Source organism: Alligator mississippiensis, chromosome 11 (assembly GCF_030867095.1).
Source record: "Alligator mississippiensis isolate rAllMis1 chromosome 11, rAllMis1, whole genome shotgun sequence".
Classification (NCBI taxonomy): domain Eukaryota; kingdom Metazoa; phylum Chordata; order Crocodylia; family Alligatoridae; genus Alligator; species Alligator mississippiensis.
This window is the reverse complement of record NC_081834.1, coordinates 25121053-25140006: the sequence shown is the minus strand read 5'-3', so window position 1 is coordinate 25140006 and position 18954 is coordinate 25121053. Positions and strand designations below refer to the sequence as shown.

The 18954-nt window shown below is 44.5% G+C and overlaps 1 long non-coding RNA gene across 2 annotated transcripts in view; it reads left to right on the top strand.

Annotated features, from left to right (window-relative positions):
* LOC109280601 (uncharacterized) overlaps positions 1–7857 on the top strand; it is a 190662-nt gene extending 182805 nt beyond the window's left edge. The window contains exon 4 of one of the 2 annotated variants that reach the window (XR_002086975.2): positions 7538–7857. This is a non-coding gene — a long non-coding RNA (uncharacterized LOC109280601). Of the gene's footprint in view, positions 1–3991; positions 5172–7537 lie in introns of those variants that run through there. The other variant, XR_002086974.2, reaches the window with a different exon arrangement.
* Positions 7858–18954: the final 11097 nt, after the last annotated feature.

The following is an 18954-nucleotide window of genomic DNA, read 5'->3' as shown; positions in this document are numbered from 1 at the left end:
CTGAATCAGAATCAAATCTTCAGATTCAGATTTGGCCAAATCAAATTGGGATAGTGATCCGAATCAGTGAATCTCATCACTGTCCCCTGAATTGGGCTGAATCTGAATCTAAATCTGAATTGGATACATCCTGCTTCGCACACCCCTAATAAAAGACTTTAGTTAAAAAATAATGTTTTTTCATTTCTAAAGTGAATTCCATGTGTGAAAGAACAAAAAAACTGCAAAACACCTAACTTGTGTCCAGTTTTTGTTGCTATCACATCCCATCACCATTTTACTTACTAAGGCCCTTATTACACATTATTTTTAGGCAGCTCCTGGAGCTCTTAACCCCTGAGTTGCCCATATGGTAACACCTGAAACTAGTTTTAAGCACACTTTAGGCAACTTAGTTATGCCACTCCAAGGCAGGTTTATCTCTGATCCATATTACCCAGCATTAGTGTGACCACTCCCCACAGATGAGCCCCCCAAGTTGCAGTCCTCCAGCATTTCAGCATTCAGTGTCCTCTTCTCCACCCTCCTGTTCTGAGTACTACCCACAGGCAAACTTTCCACCCTCTAAACTGTACTACCCAGAGGGCATTGCTGGCACCATGCCAACTCTCCTTCCTGCCCCCAAGGATGGGACCTTCCCACCCCCAGGGGTGAAACCCCAAGCAAACAGCCTGCATAGCACATCTACATCAGATATGTCCCAGGGCACAGTTGGGTCTGGGAGTGGGGTCTACATTGGGGGACCATATATCTCAGTTTGGCTGAGACAGTCCCAGATTTCATAGGCTGTCCTGTGTGTTTAGTGAAAATTTAAACAGAAGTCCTAGATTGCCACCACCCCATCTGCACTCCTTAGCTTGGCTCCTCTTGAGCAGTGGCAGGAGTTGGGTTGGGTTAGGTTAGGTTGGGCACTGCTCTTCCTGCCTGGGGTGGGGATTGGCCAGTGTGGGGTAGGGGGAAAAGCACAGCTGTTAATGCAGGCTGCTCACACTTGTGTTCACCTGTTTGCAGCCTGGCAGAGTGAAAACCAGGGAATGGCCCCTGCAGTGGAGATTTTGCAGGGGAGATGGCAGTGGGAGATAGCCCCTAGAGGGGAGTGGAGGTCCCTCTCCCCCTTCTGCTCACCTGGCTGCTGGGGACTTGTGTTTGGGGGGCTTAACTCTGGTCTCTGCCCTGGGACTGTGGCCCTGGCTGGCTCTGTCCTGTCTAGGCCTGGTTGCTGGGGGCTGGAGCCTGGAGCTCAGCTCTGCTCTCCCCAGTCCTACCAGGTGTGTGCATGTTGGGTGTGGGGGGAAAGACAAGCTGGAGAGGGAGAGGAGGGGGGGATGGCTGAGAGAGGAGTGAGCAGAGAATTGCAGAGGGAGTGAGGTCTGGGGAGCAGGAAAGTGGGCAGGGTCGGAGAGGGGAAGGGTTGGGAGGAGAGAGGTGGTGAGGGAGGGAGGAGGGAGTGGGGGTGTGACCCAAAGGAGAGAAACCTGATTGGGAATGGGGAAGGGGGATATGGAGTGGGTCTGATGGAGGCAAGAGGAGGCTGCCCAAGTTCAGCCTGTCATTTACATGATGGTCAAGCTTTGGCACAAGGCACAGTGCTTATACAGCAGCCTGGATCTGGAGCAGCTACACACACATGCAGACAGACATGCACATGTGCACATATGCACAAATTCACATGTGCGCACTGCACTCATGCTTCCCATAGAATATGTCAACTTTCTTCCTGCTTGGCAGCAGCCTCCAGTTCCCTCCAGCTGGCAGGGAGGTGTAGCAGCATGGGGATAGGTGGGGGGCAGTGTCCCAAATTTCCTTAAAATATTATGGTCACCCTAGGTCTAGGGGAAGTGTGTGTGGGGAGTGGGAGGGAACAAGGTACAGGGCTGGATTATGTCCCCATGAGCTGGGGCTTCCTTCCCACTCTCACCTCCCAGACACTGTAGGTTATTTGACCAGCACCCTCCACTACCCAGTCCAAGTCCCACTCCCAATTTATTAAAGCATGAAACCTTCATTAATTTACTTCCTCTTTATTGCTTTTAAAATTCTTTTTCTTTTATCCCTCAGTGGCTGACTTCCTTCATTTCACCACCCATTTCCCACCTCCATTTCCTTTCTACTTCCCATTTCATTACCCACCCCATTCACTTTCTACCTCCCAGCTTGCTCCCCCTTTGCCCCAACCCATCTTTCATACCCCTTCCACCTAGGGCAGCGGTAAAGGTTGTCTTGGCTAAGCTGCTCTGTAGTGGCAACTCACAGCTGTAACTCCTAGTCAGGCCCCTGCTCACTAGCCCTTTAGTGGCAAGTCACAGCTGTGCTGGGAGGTGGTGGGGGGCACAGTCAGAGAAGGTTTTTACCTTTAAGGGGCACAGACAGAAATGCAGGTCCTGGATCTAACTCATGGCAATTCATAGAAAGCACCATGAGTTAGACCGAGCCACCCGACCCAACAGATATAAACTATTGGATTGGAAGGGCAGAGGATCTGCTCCAATGTGGAGCCAATCCAGGGAGAGAGGATGTATTTGTGCAGCCTCCCCCACTAGCTCTGCTCCCTCCTCTTGCAGCTCCACTGCTGTCTCTGGATGGGAGGAGGGAGAAGGCAGAGGAGGGAGGTCTGTTATGGAGTGTTCTCAGCCTCCATGGAGTAGGTGGGTAGGTAGCTTGTAGCCCGCCCCCAAGGAGGGGAGCTCCAATTCACCTGCCCCCCCCTCCACTCCAGTGGGGCTGAGAACTGCAGAATGGACCTCCCTCCCCTGCCTTCTCCCCCTCCCATCTGCAGAGAGCAGCTGGGGCCAAGCTGTGCTGCAGTTGGAGCAGACAAAAATTAATGAAGGCACTCTACTTCGTGGCATCTTTATTTGAACTGTCATACAGTGAGGGGTAATTCATGGGTGACTGATGCTTCTTGAGTCAGCAGCCCGGGGGGGCATCCCCCGGTGGCCAATCGCACTGACCGGGGACGGGGTTGTCCCCTGTGGCCAATCTCACTCACCAAAAGTGACCATGCCACTTCCAGAAGTCCTGCAGCCACTTCTGGAAGTGGTGCGGCTGCTTTTGCTGGCGGCCCTGCTCCCCAGTCGGCACTCGTTGGGGGGCACTGATGTTCCTGCCTGCACCCCTGCCTGCTGGCTAAACAGGGAGCACGGCCTGACGGGCTGCACTGGCACTGTCACCACTGGGTTAATTTGTTACATGATCAGAGTACTCTGCAGCCATGCTTTTCTGTCTGGAAACAGTTTTAGGGCGCTTTCAAGGGGAGGGGGGGGCGCTCATAGAACAAATGGTACTTCTATCTGCACCCAATGCGGTCACTGTTCCAAACTAGAGCTAGCACTGACACTGATCAACTTTTGAGCAGCTCAAAGTGCAAAGTATAACAAGACCCTTAGATTGTTTGAAAAAAATATATACTACTGTGATCTAGATAAATTTAGACTTAAAATGATAAGCAATCTTCTGTTTTTAGAGTGTTTTTTCCCGGCTTCATTGCTGGAAAAATGCAGGAGTAGCATAGTTTATAAAAGATAGCAAGATTAATGTATTAAAGCTGACCCTTTTACATGTAGTATTAAGCTAATCTGTGTACAGTATATCTGTTTTATAAGATTATACAAGATGCAATAACCTTGGGGGACTGAGAGCTCTTCCTTATATAATCCAGTGTTTTGTTACTGCTTATTATTTTTACTATTATTATTAATGTCCTCCAGCACTCTATCAGTCCTGACATTGTTGAGAGTAGAGGGTGCACTATCGCCACCACTCAACTAACTCCTTTATAACTATTAGTATGTATGTATATATAACATAAACATAAGAGTTGTGTGTGTGGTGTTTATATGTGGTTACATATACTAAATAAATACATGTATATGAAGTCTACTACCTGTACTTGTAGCAGAAAGCCCCCTTTGTACATTTCCCTTCTGGACATTGATATAACAGAAGCCCCTTCTTGCCTGCTCCCTATTTTATGTATTCTTTTCCTTCTCAGTATTGGCAGAGACCTAGCACACTCATTGCGTGGGTGTAGCAAGGCTCAGAGCAAGCCAGAAACTTGAAGTGGCTTTCTGTAGAAGAAACCTAGAAACCACACCTACATATCAATTAAAGTTAGTGTCACTGAAGAAAACAAAAGAACTAAAATATCCACGGCAAAGACTGTAAATATATCGTGTGCTAACCTAACTCACTTACTGTCCCCAGTAACCTTTGATCCTCACTATCTTGCATTGCATTTTTATATATTTCTCACAGTGCATTTTTTATTTCATCTGTTTCATCTTTACCATGGCATTCTGTATTTTATATGTTATACTTTTAAACCCTTAAGGAATGTACTCCCTGTAGAATGAAGTTATACCCTGGACCACTGTTAAAAATTGCATTGAAATTGTAATGGTAAAGTGATAAAATCTGCTATATTGGGCGGTCCCTTGAGTGAATGCGAGTGTATGGTGATCAGGTAATCACTACCACCCATAACTCAATTTTGCCCAGCTACTCAGATCAAAAAGGCTAACATTATCCATCTCATAGACAACTGGTAGGGGGTGCATATACTCCCCTCCCCCCCCAACAGGGCTGGTGCCTCCCCGATGGCTGACACTGATACTGTCAGTAGGGCTGGTGCCCCCCTGACAGGAGGCAGTTTCTGTGGGTGTGCCTCAGATTCAGGAGGCACCAGTCACACATGATCCATCTCCATCTTAAAGCTGGTTAGATTTAATACTGTTATGCTGGGCATATGCCAATCTCAATTGCAGCAAATATTGATTTGCTGAAATGTCCATGACTTAAGGGTGTTCCAAAGATCATATAATTTGCAGCCAGTCAATTATGAATAATGGCTCAAGGTTATTGTGGCAGAGCTTGTTAGGAAAACAGACATAGCTTTTCCTGCATTTTTTAAGCAGTTACGAATGTTTCTTCCTCCAAACAATTTCACTCATAAATAGGATTTTAATAACCCGTGGGCCTCTGTGGAAAGGAATGACAGCAGTAAGCATATTTGTAAGGAGAAGTATATATCTTAGTATAGTGATGCAGGCAAACATCCTTTGTGCAGCCCAGAAGGAGTAATACACAATATTCTGATTCTTTCATTGTCAAAAGAATAACTCCTTATGTAACAATTGAGAGTGGGAAACAATAAAATCACCTCTGTTTACTCAGACATGGCTCCTGTATTGATTATGATAAATTGCAGTAGCAAACACCAGAATATTAAATTGATTGAAGGGGATTATCATGGATTGTCTTCAGATGTATACAGAACTCCTTTTTGTGTTGGTCGATGTATAGAAAAATATTCAGAGGTAAGAGATGGAAGCCTGGCTACACTGAAGTCAATGACAAAGCTTGTATTAACTTTGGTTGCTTGTAGATGCAACAGGGATTTAATTTTCCCTAAATTGAAATGGTGGTTACCTGCGATTTCAATTTAGGGAGCACTAAATCTCTGTCGCAGGTACATGGGTGAGGGGGTCCGATCCCTTTTTTCCCTCCCAGCCTACCTGCCTCTTCTGCAGCAGGGGAGGTGAGCTGCTGGAAGGCTGAGTGGTCCCTGAGCCACACGGGACCCGGTGTTTCTTTCCTCAGTGGCAGCTCACCCCAGGTGGCACCCACCTAGTGGCACCCAGCCCGGGGAGTCCCGGGGGGTGCCACCACTGTGGAGGGAAGCACTGGGCCCTGCAAAGCTCAGGAGCTGTGTGACCTGGCAGCAGCTTGTGCAGGCAGGCTTGATGGAGGTGGGGAAAAAAAAAGTGACGAGGAGCCTGACCTTTCTTTTTCTTCTTCTTTTGGAGCCTGCCTGCCTGTCTGAGCTGGGTGCCATTGGGAGGGTGCCACCTGGGGAGCGCCGCCACCGCAGAGGGAAGGACTGGGGTCTGTCCACAGCTCAGAGACTGCTTGGCCTGCTGGCAGCTTGCCCCCCATCATGGGAGAGGCAGTTAGGCTCCAGCGCCTCATGAACCATCCCCGCCACCTTCCTGCTGCCTGAGACCACTGGGGAACAGATTGTCTTGCATCTGGGGCAGAGCGGCAAGGTAACAGGAGGGCAGCAGGATGTGGTGGCAGTGGGAGAAGGTGGTGGGGATAGTGCATGGGGCATTGGAAGCCTGCCAAGCCCAAACTTCCCCGAGCACATTGGCTTCCAGTGCCCTGTGCACCATTGTACTTTGTTAGGTAGCAAACTAAAACACCTCAGAGGGGTTTTACCTTGCTACGTTACAAAGTCATTAAAAGCAGAATACACTACGTAATGTTAAAATAGCAACACCATTGAAGTGGAATATGCCACCAAGTGTGTAAATTGAAGTGGTGCAAAAAAGCATTTAAGCTGCTTTAAAGGTCAATTTTGTTGCATGTACAAAGGCCCTTTAAGGCTAGGGACAGAAATTACACACAAACTCATTTAAGTGATCAGAAACTGGTTTAAACCTGTAACAGAACAGAACCTCAGTGCATATAAGCCAGTTTCAAAATGGCTGAAGCAGGTTTAAGATAAACCTGGTTGAATGCAGTATCTGACTTAACTGATTTGGGTCAAACCAGTTTATGAAACTTCTGTTCTAGATCCCTTCTTGTTTCAAGTTAATCACAGTCTCCCAGCAGCCCAGCATTTTGCAGCCCTGGGCTGGGCTGGGCTGGGCCGGGCTGGGCCAGAGAGCAAGGCTAGCCACATCCCTGATAAGCAGCCCTGCAGAGTCCTGTTGCTGCAACTTTGGATGGCAAATCCCAGAGACCTCAGGGGCAGCAGGAAGAGGAAGCAAATGCACAGCCCAGGCTGGCAGTCAGGGAGCTGTGCTCTGGTGCACCCTGGCTTTTAGCCTGAGGCATTGCAGGCATGTGACTGCATTTCCTGAATGAAAGGTAAATGTTTGTTCACTTCTGTTTCAGTTTAATTTGTTCATCTTGGATTAACCTGAAAAGACTGAATCAATTTAGCTTTGGGTTTTTTGACTTTCTGTACCTAGCCTAAATGGAACTAGGATTTCACCCAAGATGTGTGTCTGCTGAGTATAGATTCAGAGGGATGGAAATGCAAATTTCACTTTGATTTTTGGATATTGTTCATATAGTCTCTACTGTTTTGTTATAAAGTTTAAGTACTTGTACAGGCATGTTGCACCTTTCTTTTACAGCTGGCCTTTTATTTTGTGGGGAAGAGACCTTTTTTGAATGATTGAGCTTCTTGCATAAATGTTGGACATTAAATATCCCACAGATCATTGGGAAATAAGACAGTTTGAGCATTATAACTAGATTTCATTAGGTTATAGTACAGTAATTTGCCTTAAAAATGTGCAAGGCTGAAGGATAACTTAGTGACATTTTTTGAGTATGCTCAATGTGTTAGGAATAAGCACACTGAATAGTAAATGTGGCATTCAAGGTGTTATTGACATACTGACTTTACACTTTATTGTGAATATCTCATTATGTTACTGTAAAGAATATTCAGGAATTCTAACAAACACCTTTAATACTTGGAAGATGCTGAATTTCAGCCGATTTTGGATTTTAAACTTTGTTGCAGAACAACAAGGAAGTTTTTTTTACCTCCCTGCCTCCCATCTGACACCTCCAGGGAAGGAATTCTACCTGATCAACACATCAAAGAGCTACTGAACACAGCTCACAAAGACACTCATGGACCTAGAGGGACTGACTTCCATCTCCAGCTCCCTCTGTGCAAAAATGAAGTTTATTTCCTACAAATGGGGACTTTTTACCATCTTGTACCATCTACACTTTCCCCAGAGCCTGACAAAGGGATTTTGATCCCAAAAGCTTGCAGAAAAGAACAATTTTCTTGCCATTTTCCAGTTGGTCTAATAAAAGGTATCATTTTGGAACCAAGAGTTCTAGTTTTTTGTATGTCTTTAATACTTGACATTTTCCTTCTAAAAGTCTTTAGCAGTGAAAAAACTAATAGACAATTAGAAATATTAAAATGCAGTGATGACTAAATAATTTCCCAGTCTCCAGGGTGTTTCTTCACAATAACTCATCATTCTTTCATAACCTGAATTCTCAGTTTTTATTTAATTAATTTTAGAAATAAATCCTTATAAACTCTTTTAGTAATTTCACAACAGTAAAAACCTCTCTTAGGCTCATTTAACATACAGTCACTTGGCCGAAGCGCTATATAAAAATATTTCTCAAAGTCATTTTCTAAATATATGTACTTGTAGTAATGGAGTTCACTACTTAAATTTATTAGGCATTTGAAACACACACACACACACACACACACACACACACACACACAGTCTCCTCCACTGAGAGCTCATTTCTGTACCATTAGCTGAACTTAAGTAGTCAATGAAAATATGAGTTAGTTTATTTTATAGTCTCCAAGAAATTTGAGACATGCCATGCATATAGGTAGAAAAATTTTGAAGGATAAGAATGGACTTCTACCCTGATGCCAAAAACCTATTAAGTGGAGTCATTTATAATGCTAAGTGAAGTGCTGAAAGGATGTCACTATTTCAAGTCTCAAAAACATGTGTAGAACATGTAGAAAAAGGGATAGAGTAGGGCTGTGCAAAGCTTCAGTTGCTGATTTGATTCGTAGGAGATTCAGTCTGATTCAGTGGCCGAATCTCTGAATCTGAATCAAATCAGGAGACGAATAAAAAGGTCTGAATTGATCCAAAACCTCTGAATCGATTCAGAGGGGATTTGGGCAGTCCCCGCTTGCTGCCACAGGGAGCTGGACCTGGACTTTATGTCGGTAAGTAGAGGGTGAGGGAGGGAGGAAGGGACCATGGGGGGACCCCTGCCAGGCCCCATCCCCTGCTTTCTCCCCCAGCCCCCTGAGCAGCCCCATATACTCCTTGTGCTCAACCTATTCTGGTCATATGGTCCTCTGACCAGCCAAAAGTGTCCCCACAATGAGCAGCCTGCTCTCCTCTGCTGCCACCTATCTTCCAGCTCTGTAGTCTCCACTTTACTTCTCTGGGCTCTGTTGCCTGTTGTGGATTTGCTTGCTCCTAAGTAGTTATCTGTTGCTTTAGGGCTGCTGGATTTGTGCTTCTTCAGCGGCTTACTTACTGGCAGCTGGCCCTGTTTCAGCTGCCCACTGATTACAGCCCCACAGATACTGCCCTTTTCTCTCTTTTAAAGTAACAGGGTCTCTTGCTTCCTGCTGCAGAGACCCATCTATTAACTTAATGATTTCAGGAAAATTTGGTCACAAATAAGGATTTTTCTTTCCAAATAAGTGTCTTGGCAAAATCAGCCTGGGATTTGAAAATGCAGTTGTGTTCTTTTTGGCTCATGCTTTATTACCATTACTAAAGCTTATGCAGGCCAAATTATGCTCCATCAAGCTCTTTGACTCTAGTGTCTAGATGCAATGGCTTCATTTCTGCCATGCAAACTCATTCCCTTGAATCGGCCCCTGCAGCTGTAACTAAGTGCTGCTGGGAATAGAAGTTAATGAATAATTTTGTTGATATGCAAGCATGGAGAGAATCCAGAACATGCTTTTAGTTGTTTTAGCTCTGTAGAGTAACAAAGGGTCAAAAGCACTTATCAGTTAATTTCATCATAGAAACCAGTAGAGAGGCATCTGTGTGTGAATTGTTTGTTGCTTCCAGAATGTTGCTTTGAATCTACATAGTTCTTGGGGAATCTGTCAGTTTAGAGTACTGGTCAGCTAGCTGTCCTTCTGATGATAAATTATTTTCTCCCAGAAAAGGAATTTCTTGGATACGCCACATCTGAAACACAAGACCTTTCAATCCTCTACATGGGACCAGCTTACAATGGAAGTTTGTTTGGGAGAAAATGCTAACATGAAATAGTTTGGTCTGGGAGCTGGCTGTAGCTACAAATAGTGGTAGACAGAAAATTGTTAGCAAAGCTATTGTTAGTGCTAGCTGTCCTGGTGTTGGGAATCATTTCATGTTCTCTGATCCACCACTGCGAAGAAACTGAGAGGTTGTATGAAGATGGTGGATTAGGTCATTGACCACTTGATGTACATTTTTTACCTCTGAACTGGCACTATTATGAAATGTCAAATCCTATGTATGATGCAGTCTATCCCAGGATGACAGTGCAGTGGACTGTGCGGATTGATGTGACATTATTGTCAGCAATGCAGACTTTTCAAGTAACTACTATTTCCAGGAATAGGAAAGCAGCTAAGTAAATATAAAGGAAATGGCATCATCAACTGATACGAAGAATGGTTGGGGGGATGGTACCTGGGGTACCCTGTCAAACCAAATCGTCCCCATTCATACATCTTCAGATAATGTATATCAGCTGCAAATCTCCACCAAACTTCTTTATTCACTGAAATCTATAATGGATTTTTCCCCATGAGACTTGTCCTGAACAAATCAATTTCTAGTATCTGTCTGAAAGCACAGGTCATAAATCACCTATTTTTCTATAGACCATTGGAATTCCAGTAGTAGATTTTAAAAATCCTTTTAGACTAATTTTGTATCAGTGGTGTATTTACTTGTTTTGCTCTAACCTGGTCTGTTTCATTTTCTAAATCTAGATACAGAACAGCTTCCATCAAATGGAAAGTGAAAGGAAGATTTAAAATGAGAATATTTCAAATTTAGTTTTTAATTATTCTGGTTAATATTTTGATATGGTTGCTTTGTAAAAATTTGCCTAAACTGTGCTCTCACACAGTTATTACATTTATGTTACATTAATGCCTATCAACCTTAAAGAGGATCAGAACCCTATTGTGCTAGGCAGTGTAGAACTATGAAGGACAATAAGTCAGTAGGACTGTGCGAAGCTTCGGTCCCTGATTTGATTTGGTGGAGATTTGGCCTGATTCGGTGACCAAATCTCCAAATCCAAATTGAATGAGGAATCCCTTTAATCTCTCCAAATCAAATAGGAACCCTCTGAATCAATTTGGAGAGATTTGGAAAGATTCAACGATTTGGATAGAGACACAGCTTTAAATGTTTTTTCTACATACGTCAAGGTACCAGATGGCTCATGAATGCTGAGATGCTGGGGCAGATGGAGCATGGGGGGGGGGGGGGGGGCTCCCAGTGCACTCGGCAGCAGACCTGTAAGTGAATCAGAAGCACTTCCAGTCCACTTCTGGGTCCACCTGGGAGTGCACTGGGCCCCCCCTGCACCCCCTCCACCTCAGCAATTGATGCCTCCTGATTCTGGGGGGGCACCTGGGTCACCTTGTGGATGATTGTTGAGCCGGGAAGGTGCAGGGAGGCCCCCCAGCACGCTTGGCAGTGGACCTGGAAGTGGACCAGAAGTACTTCCTGTCCAGTTTTGGGTTTGCGGGCAAGCATGTGGGACCCCCCCCCCCCACCCCACTCCTGTGGGATGCCCCATCTATGGAATGCATCGCAGCATTCACGAACCACGCCTGGTACTTCAAGGTATGTAGAAAAAATATTTAAAGCTGTGTCTATGGCCAAATCGCTGATTCTCCAATTCAGCGTTGAATCTTCACATTTGGATTTGGCTGAATTGAATTGGTGACAATGATCCCAATCAACAAATCAAATCACTGTCCTCGATTCAGGGCAAATCCAAATCCGAATCAAATACAGCTCATTTCGCACACTCCTAGTAGTCAGATATGAAAATCCAAGGCCTCAATCAAGCAAAGTCTTGCACTTGTGCTTAAGTTTGTGATGCATATAATAATTCCATTGACACTAATGGCACCATTCACAGTATATGTAACATTAAGTACATGAAGTCTTTCAAGACCTGAGGCTATATCTTTAATCCGGTAAATGTATATGTATGTGAGCAACTTTATTCAAGCAAATGTTTTTGGTCCTACTGGATTGACTATGACCATTGTCATGGTTGTTATGGCTGGCTATGTGCATATCTAGCAAAGGTTTGTTTTTTCGGGGAGGGGGGTTGTAAATTATTACTAACTCAGTGATTTTATTCACTTATTGGTGCCTGTGTTTTAGAGTGTCTTTTACTTTTGGTTAAACAGATTTTGGCTGCTTAAATTGAGATTATAATCTCCCACTGTGGTCAGTTAGAACTGTGTGAGTTTACACCTCAAATAGTTGTAGATTGTCTAGGTTTCAAAATTTAGAAGTGTAGTCCTCCCTATTCTCTGCATCCATAAAATTGAGATAATACTTATCTTTCATACTAGATTCCTCAGATGAAAATTCTTGCAGTTGACCAGCTGCTTCTTCCTCAAATGAAACCTTTTGCAATAGAACAGTTTCTTCTTCTTTCCTTATTCTCTATATTATTATCATTATTATTATAATTTATTTCTTTTCTAATAAAATAAGCAAAGTTTTACTTTCTAATACAATTCTAGTTATGCTGAAAAGTCTTGAATAATGTGGATACCAAAATTAATTATGCAAATAATTGAAATACTCCTTTGAGACCTAAGGGGAGTCAAACCCAATTAATCAGTAATAATTTAAAGTTTTTATGTGTTTTTTTTGGGTGGGGTGGATGCATGTGAATTAAATAGCAATTACTTAAATTTTTGTATGTAATTCTCTAGATAGTAAGAACAGAATGTACCTAGCTATGAATTTTCAGGCTGTGAATATGTAACTAGGAGCTTCACTAGTCTTAAAACTGAGATAACATACATATTGATGAAGCTTTATGATTGCCATTGATAGATAACATCACAAGCTTTACATATTTCCTTCCTCTCTTATGAGTCCCTAAAGTCACATCTTTTGTGATTTGCTCTATGGGATATAGAAAATGTTTGGCAGGGGTATTGATAAATAGAAGAATAATGGCAACCCCTTGTTTGTTAGTCGTATTGCAGTAGGGTTCTTGGGGACTTATATATGTAGGTGACTCATTTGTTACATTAAGATATTTGTTTTTTTAGTATTAAAATGGTAGAAATTTAGTGGGGAAACATTTTTATAGTAATATGTAGTATATACACATACAGACTATGGCTTCAGGGTCTGTACTAATGATAAGGAAATAGTGTTAGAGCAGGATGACAATGCAACAATGAGTTTGGGAATTAGGATAAAAACTCAGTTAGGAGTTAGGATAAAAACCACACCCCCAGAAAGGGTTAACATATACCAAACAGTCTTGTCAACCCTGCTGAGCTGCCATGGGTGGGTCTACATTTGCGGGGTACAGTTGGTGTGGTACATTATCACCTGGGATTCTGGTTTTCTCTGATTTAAAAAAAATTCCCAATTTTTGGTTAAAAAAAGTAGCTGAAAATCCACATTTTTCTATGATTAAATGAAACACCACTGTGGCAGGGCACCTAAAACTATACCCTGCTGGGGACGATGGTGTGGTGGGGCTGCAGGTGGTGGGGCAGTCCTCAAGAAATGCCACACCAGTGCCTCTATAGTGAATAGTGAATATGGGGCACCAGAAAGCCTCAGCCCCCGCTGCCTTGCAGGTGACCCTGTGGAGGGGAAAGGCTAAGGGAGCACACAGAAAAGCTACAGGCATGGGCAACAACATGGAAGCCAGGAGTGCCTGTGGCCCAAGGCCTTAAGGATAGGTTTGGGCAACAGCATAGGGGCCAGGAGGGCTGGAGGCCCAATGCCTGTAAGAAAGAGAGTGAGGCCTTGTGGGAAGCCTGAGTAGGAGTGAGGTCCAGGCATGTCGAGAGACATCTGAGATGTAGGGCCCCACAGCCCCAGTAAGCGGGTAGAATAGTGACCTGGGGGGGGGGGGTGTAGAGTGAGAAGGGCTAGGAGCCTAATGAGAGGCAGGAAGCCCAGAGTGCATATATAAGTTGAGGCCCTAGTGGGGGTATGTGGTTAAGATGGGTCTCTGGATGTTTGATGCCAAGTTTGGGCCAGAGGACAAGGCCCAGCAATGGCACTGGGAGAGTAATAGTGGTAGTGATTTTGGATGCCATCTGTGAGGCATGGGACATGGTAAAGGGGAGGTCAGATTCATGTATAACGCCCTAGGCATCAGGGCATTAAATGGGCAGCCTCTCACATTTTTATATCCAGCATTATTACATCAAAGCATGGCAGGTGAATAGGGGTGAACTGCCTTAGAGGTGGACATGCTGCTACTGTGACTGGCCCTGGGATGGCCCACTGTCACAACCACTAATATATATATATATCTATAGATAGATAGATGTAGATATAGATATAGATAGATATAAAATCCACATTTTCCATGATTAAAATGAAACACTGATCTCTCTATCTAGATAGATATATAGTGGCGTTTCATGGCCCTGGGATGGCCCACTGTCACAACCACTAATATATATATCTATAGATAGATAGATGTAGATATAGATAGATGTAAAATCCACATTTTCCGTGATTAAAATGAAACACTGATCTATCTATCTAGATAGATATATAGTGGCGTTTCATTTTAACCATGGAAAAATGTGGATTTTGCTTGACTCTATTTTTAACCAAAAATTGGGGATTTTTTTTAATTGAAGAAAGCCAGGATTCCTGATTATCACATATAACACAACACAAGGTTTTCTCCAGTTAACAAGAAACTAGAAGCTTTACTAATAAGCTAGGGTCCTAGTGCTATATTATTCTATTTAATGTCAAAACAAAACTCCCCAAACTTTATTAGAATGTGCATTAATTTGCTGTATCATATTATGTATAAAAAGACATATTAGTAAAATAATCAAAAGATTTTGCTTCTGTAGTCCTGTAGTCATTAGAATTAAATGTACCTCTTTTTTCTAAGATTCATAAACAAAATTTAGCTTTATGTATTTTGACAGTGCATTCAGTGCTTCACTGAAAGTTATTTCCACACCTGAGTTAATATTCACCTGAGTCAACATTTCCACACCTGAATTAATGTTTTTAGCTGGAGTTAAAAACAGTCTTCAGGGTTGTAAAATAGGAGTTACATTACCAGGAGCAGCTAACAGATAGCAGGATTGCAGAAGAAAGGATACCTTGATTAGTGGAACTACTGAAGATCATTAAAAAGGAGAGAGGGTCGCTAACATGTGTAGAATAAGGATTTTAGAAGGAATCAGGTAGCTTATAATGATTCATGAAGTTAATGGACTCCCCCATGGCTCCCTGAATAGAAATGCTGGTGCTAGTGAGTTGGTTTAAAACTTTGAGTAGACTAGGAATCAGAGGAGGGTGTAACTGTACCACTACACTCTCTCTGGATCTGCCCCTGCCTGCTGCACCTGTACTAAGTGTCAGGTCTGAAAAAAAGGGTAAAATCATAGTTCAGTTGGGGGTGAGTCTGGTGCTGCTCGGCACTTCCCACATCATGTGAAGGCCTGGCTGGGGCCAGTAGCTAAATGAAATTCAGGTTTGCTAGGCACTCTTTGTAAGAGGTGAATCTAGAAAGAGACTGATTTGATTTGTTACCAGGGACCGTTTGGTAGGCAAAATGGGGGATCTAGCCAGCGGCTGGACCCCATTTCCCAGCAGCTCCTGCTAGCATTGCTGCGACTGGTTTCTGTGGAGACCCCAGAAATGGCATGGCTGTGATGGCACGGAGTGGGGGTTTCCATGGAGACCATTCCCAGTAGCACTGGCAGGGCATGTGGCTGGCAGGGAGGTGCTCTGGGGCTGGGATTCTGCAGCGGTGACAGTGGTTTGGAGCCAGGGCAGAGCTGTGATCCACTGTTTACATGCCCCTGCCCAGGGCGTGCAAGCAGCAGATTGCAGCTCTGCCCCAGCTCTGGACCATGCTGTCACTGCCACAAGATCCCAGCCCTGGAGCAGCTCCCTGCTCTGCCATGCAGCCTGCTAGTGCTGCTGGAGCTGGTCTCCATGGAAACCCTGGACCCATGCTATCATGGTTTTGCTGCTCCTGGGGTCTGCATGGAAACTGGCTGCACTGACGCAGACAGGGGCTGCTGGGATATGGAATCCACTGTGTGCCCAATGTGGCCCGTGGCCTGGACTTTGCCCACCCCTGTGTTTGATGGATGATAAATAAGCTACTGCAGTTTGGGTCTACCTGGAAGTGGGCTGACAGCTGGGTCCAGGAGGGCCATCTTGAAGACTATGTTACCCTGGAAGAAGTAAATTGGCCAGTTTAATATCTTACAGCCATGACTGAAGTGGGCTGAAGTTTTCATAGGTTTGGTTAGAACAAGACTGTTTAGAAGCAGGTGGTCATTAGAAGCAGTACAGCTATGTTAGCACAATATTTCCAACCAGGCTAGTTAGCCCTGCTCAGATGGGCTATTTACAGGGAAAATGCTCTAGAGCTGCTGCAGTCCTGTGACAAGGGCTGTGGGGACAGCAGCTTTGCCACATTGCTCACATGAAAACAGTGGATAATTTCTGGAGTCCTTAGTACTGATAACTGCATCATAGGCAGTTTATTATCATTTCCATCCATCTAATATCTTGCTGACAGTTGATCTATTCCTTGAATGGATTGTAAATTGTTTACATGAAATATCCAGCTAGCTTGGTTATAATCATTGTGTATTAATTTTATATTCACATGAATATATTTGTATATTAATTGATTCCCAAGGATCACACTGTGCTGTGGTAGGGAAACTTGTCTGCTACCAAGCACCTGGGGAGTGATGCTGTCTAGAATTCTGTATGTTTGGTAGCATCACCCATGATGCCAAGCTTAAGAGTGAGGTTTGCAGACTAATAGCAATCCAGAAACAAAAAACGAAAATCCTCATTTATGGAGCAGGTGGGTGAGGAAGGAATACCACACAATGGTTGCAAAAACAGGTGGAGGCTGCAGTGGAATAGAAACTACTGGTCATCCAGGCTTTCCTGACTATCAGATTAAGGTTTTCTTCCCACAAAGTATCATGTGGTTGCTGATTCGCAACAGCATCCCCATGTTAAAAGAAGACGTGTGCAGTTGTATTCCATCAAGAGTCCTACAAGTCCTATCATCCTTGTATTGAGGGACAGCTGGTGATGCCAATTCACTGCAGTCACAGTGAGAGACAGAAACAGAATTAAGTATATGCAAGAGAAAACAGCAATGCAGTTTTTTAAGATTAAAGACATTGTCACATGTTTTATAAGTAGCAATATTATGTATTGTTTACAAGCATTTACTAAGGCTTGCACACTCTGCATAAGGAAAATTCACTTTGAGGTCAGTAGTATAGAATAGAAAACATTTGAGAGCTTTTTGTGCAGCATATGAGTAGATAGATAGATACTCAGTAATATCAATATATCTCTTCATATTTTATGGACTGTGACCTGACATCCCATTTTGATAACAAAAAGCTATTTTCTGGGAACTAAAGCTCCTATTTCAAATTGTTATGGATACTGTGCAATAAGAACCATTTATAAATCTGCAGAGGTTGATTTCATAGATTTCATAGACATTAGGGCTGGAAGGGACCTCGGAAGATCATTAAGTCCAGCCCCCTGCCCAAGGGGCAGGAAGTCAGCTGGGGTCATAGGATCCCAGCAAGATAAGCATCCAATTTTCTCTTGAAGGTGTTCAATGTAGGTGCTTGAACCACCTCCAGGGGCAGGCTATTCCAGACCTTGGGGGCTCGGACAGTGAAGAAATTCTTCCTTATGTCCAGTCTGAAACTGTCTTGCTTGAGTTTATATCCATTCAACCTTGTCATCCCTTGGGGTGCTCTGGTGAACAATCGTTCCCTCAGATCCTTGCAGGACCGGACCAGTGTGGAATATTCCTCCTTGGAGGTGGATCCTGTCCTCCATCCTTTGTAGGCCTTTCTTTTCAGACGCAGGAGGTCTGCTGGTTCCCTGGAGAGCCAAGGGGGCTGCTGTGCCCTTTTGCTGCCTTTCCTCCAAGACAGAATAGCATTAGCTTGTGCATCGAGGATTGCTCCCTTGAGGAGCAACCACTCTTCCTGAGCTCCCCTCCCCTTGGGGTCATGGTCCCTTAGGGCTTCACTGAGAAGCCTCCTGAGCTTGTCAAAGTTGGCTTTCCTAAAGTCAAGGACTTCTGTATTGCTGACTGACTTGCCAGCTTTATGGCAGATGGTGAAGGTGATCAGATCATGGTCACTGTCACCCAGCTTCCCTTCAATCATTAGGTCGCTGATTAGGTTGTCCCCGGTTACCAGTACCAGGTCAAGCAGTGCTTTACCTCTCATTGGCCCGTAGACCTCTTGTGTCAGATAGAGGCCATCCATGCAGGAGAGGAAGCTTTGCGACTGCTTGGATTTAGCCGAGCGCTCTTTTCACGAGATGTCTGGGTAGTTGAAGTCTCCCATGACAACCGTGGACCTGGAGCATGCAGCCTCAGCCAATTCCCTGGTGAACTCATGGTCAAGCTCTTGACTTTGGGTGGGAGGTCTGTAGTGGACTCTCACCATTGTGTCCCTTATACTGTGTTCCCCACAGATTTTAACCCAGAGGGTCTCCAGCCATCCACCCTGGTTACCAATGTCAGCTTGCAGGGATGCATAGCAGTCCTTGATATAAAAGGGGCGGGGGCATAGCTTTCTGTCTACTCAATCTCTCCTGTTCAGCGTATAGCCCTTTATACCCGTGGTCCAGTCATGGGTGGAGTCCCACCAGGTCTCCATTATCCCTATGACATTGTAATTTTTTGTGCTAAGCAGGAGGACAAGTTCCTCTTGTTTATTCCCCAAGCTCCTGGCATTTGTGTACAGGCAGACAAGTGTCCCCTTGGGGGCTCTTGCCTTGCCTACTGGTTGTTCCAGGGCTGGGGCATGGGTGGGCTCCCTTAAGTGCCTTGGCCTGTTGGCTTTGCAAGGGTTGCTCAGTGGGCCAGCAGTGGTGGTAGTCCCCCTCTCCCCCGGCGGGCTTAGTTTAAAGCCAGGTGGAGCAGGTCAGCCAGTCTGGCTGAGAAGAGCCTCCTCCCCAGTGAAGAGAGGTAGAGGCCATTCCTTCCCAGCAGCTCGCTGCCTCTCTCAACAAAAAGTGGACTGTGGTCATGGAAGCTAAAGCCTTCCCGATCACACCACAACCTGGATCCCCCTCTCCCTCCTCAGCCCATAGCCCGAGACTGGGAGGATTGAAGAAAACACCACCTGCA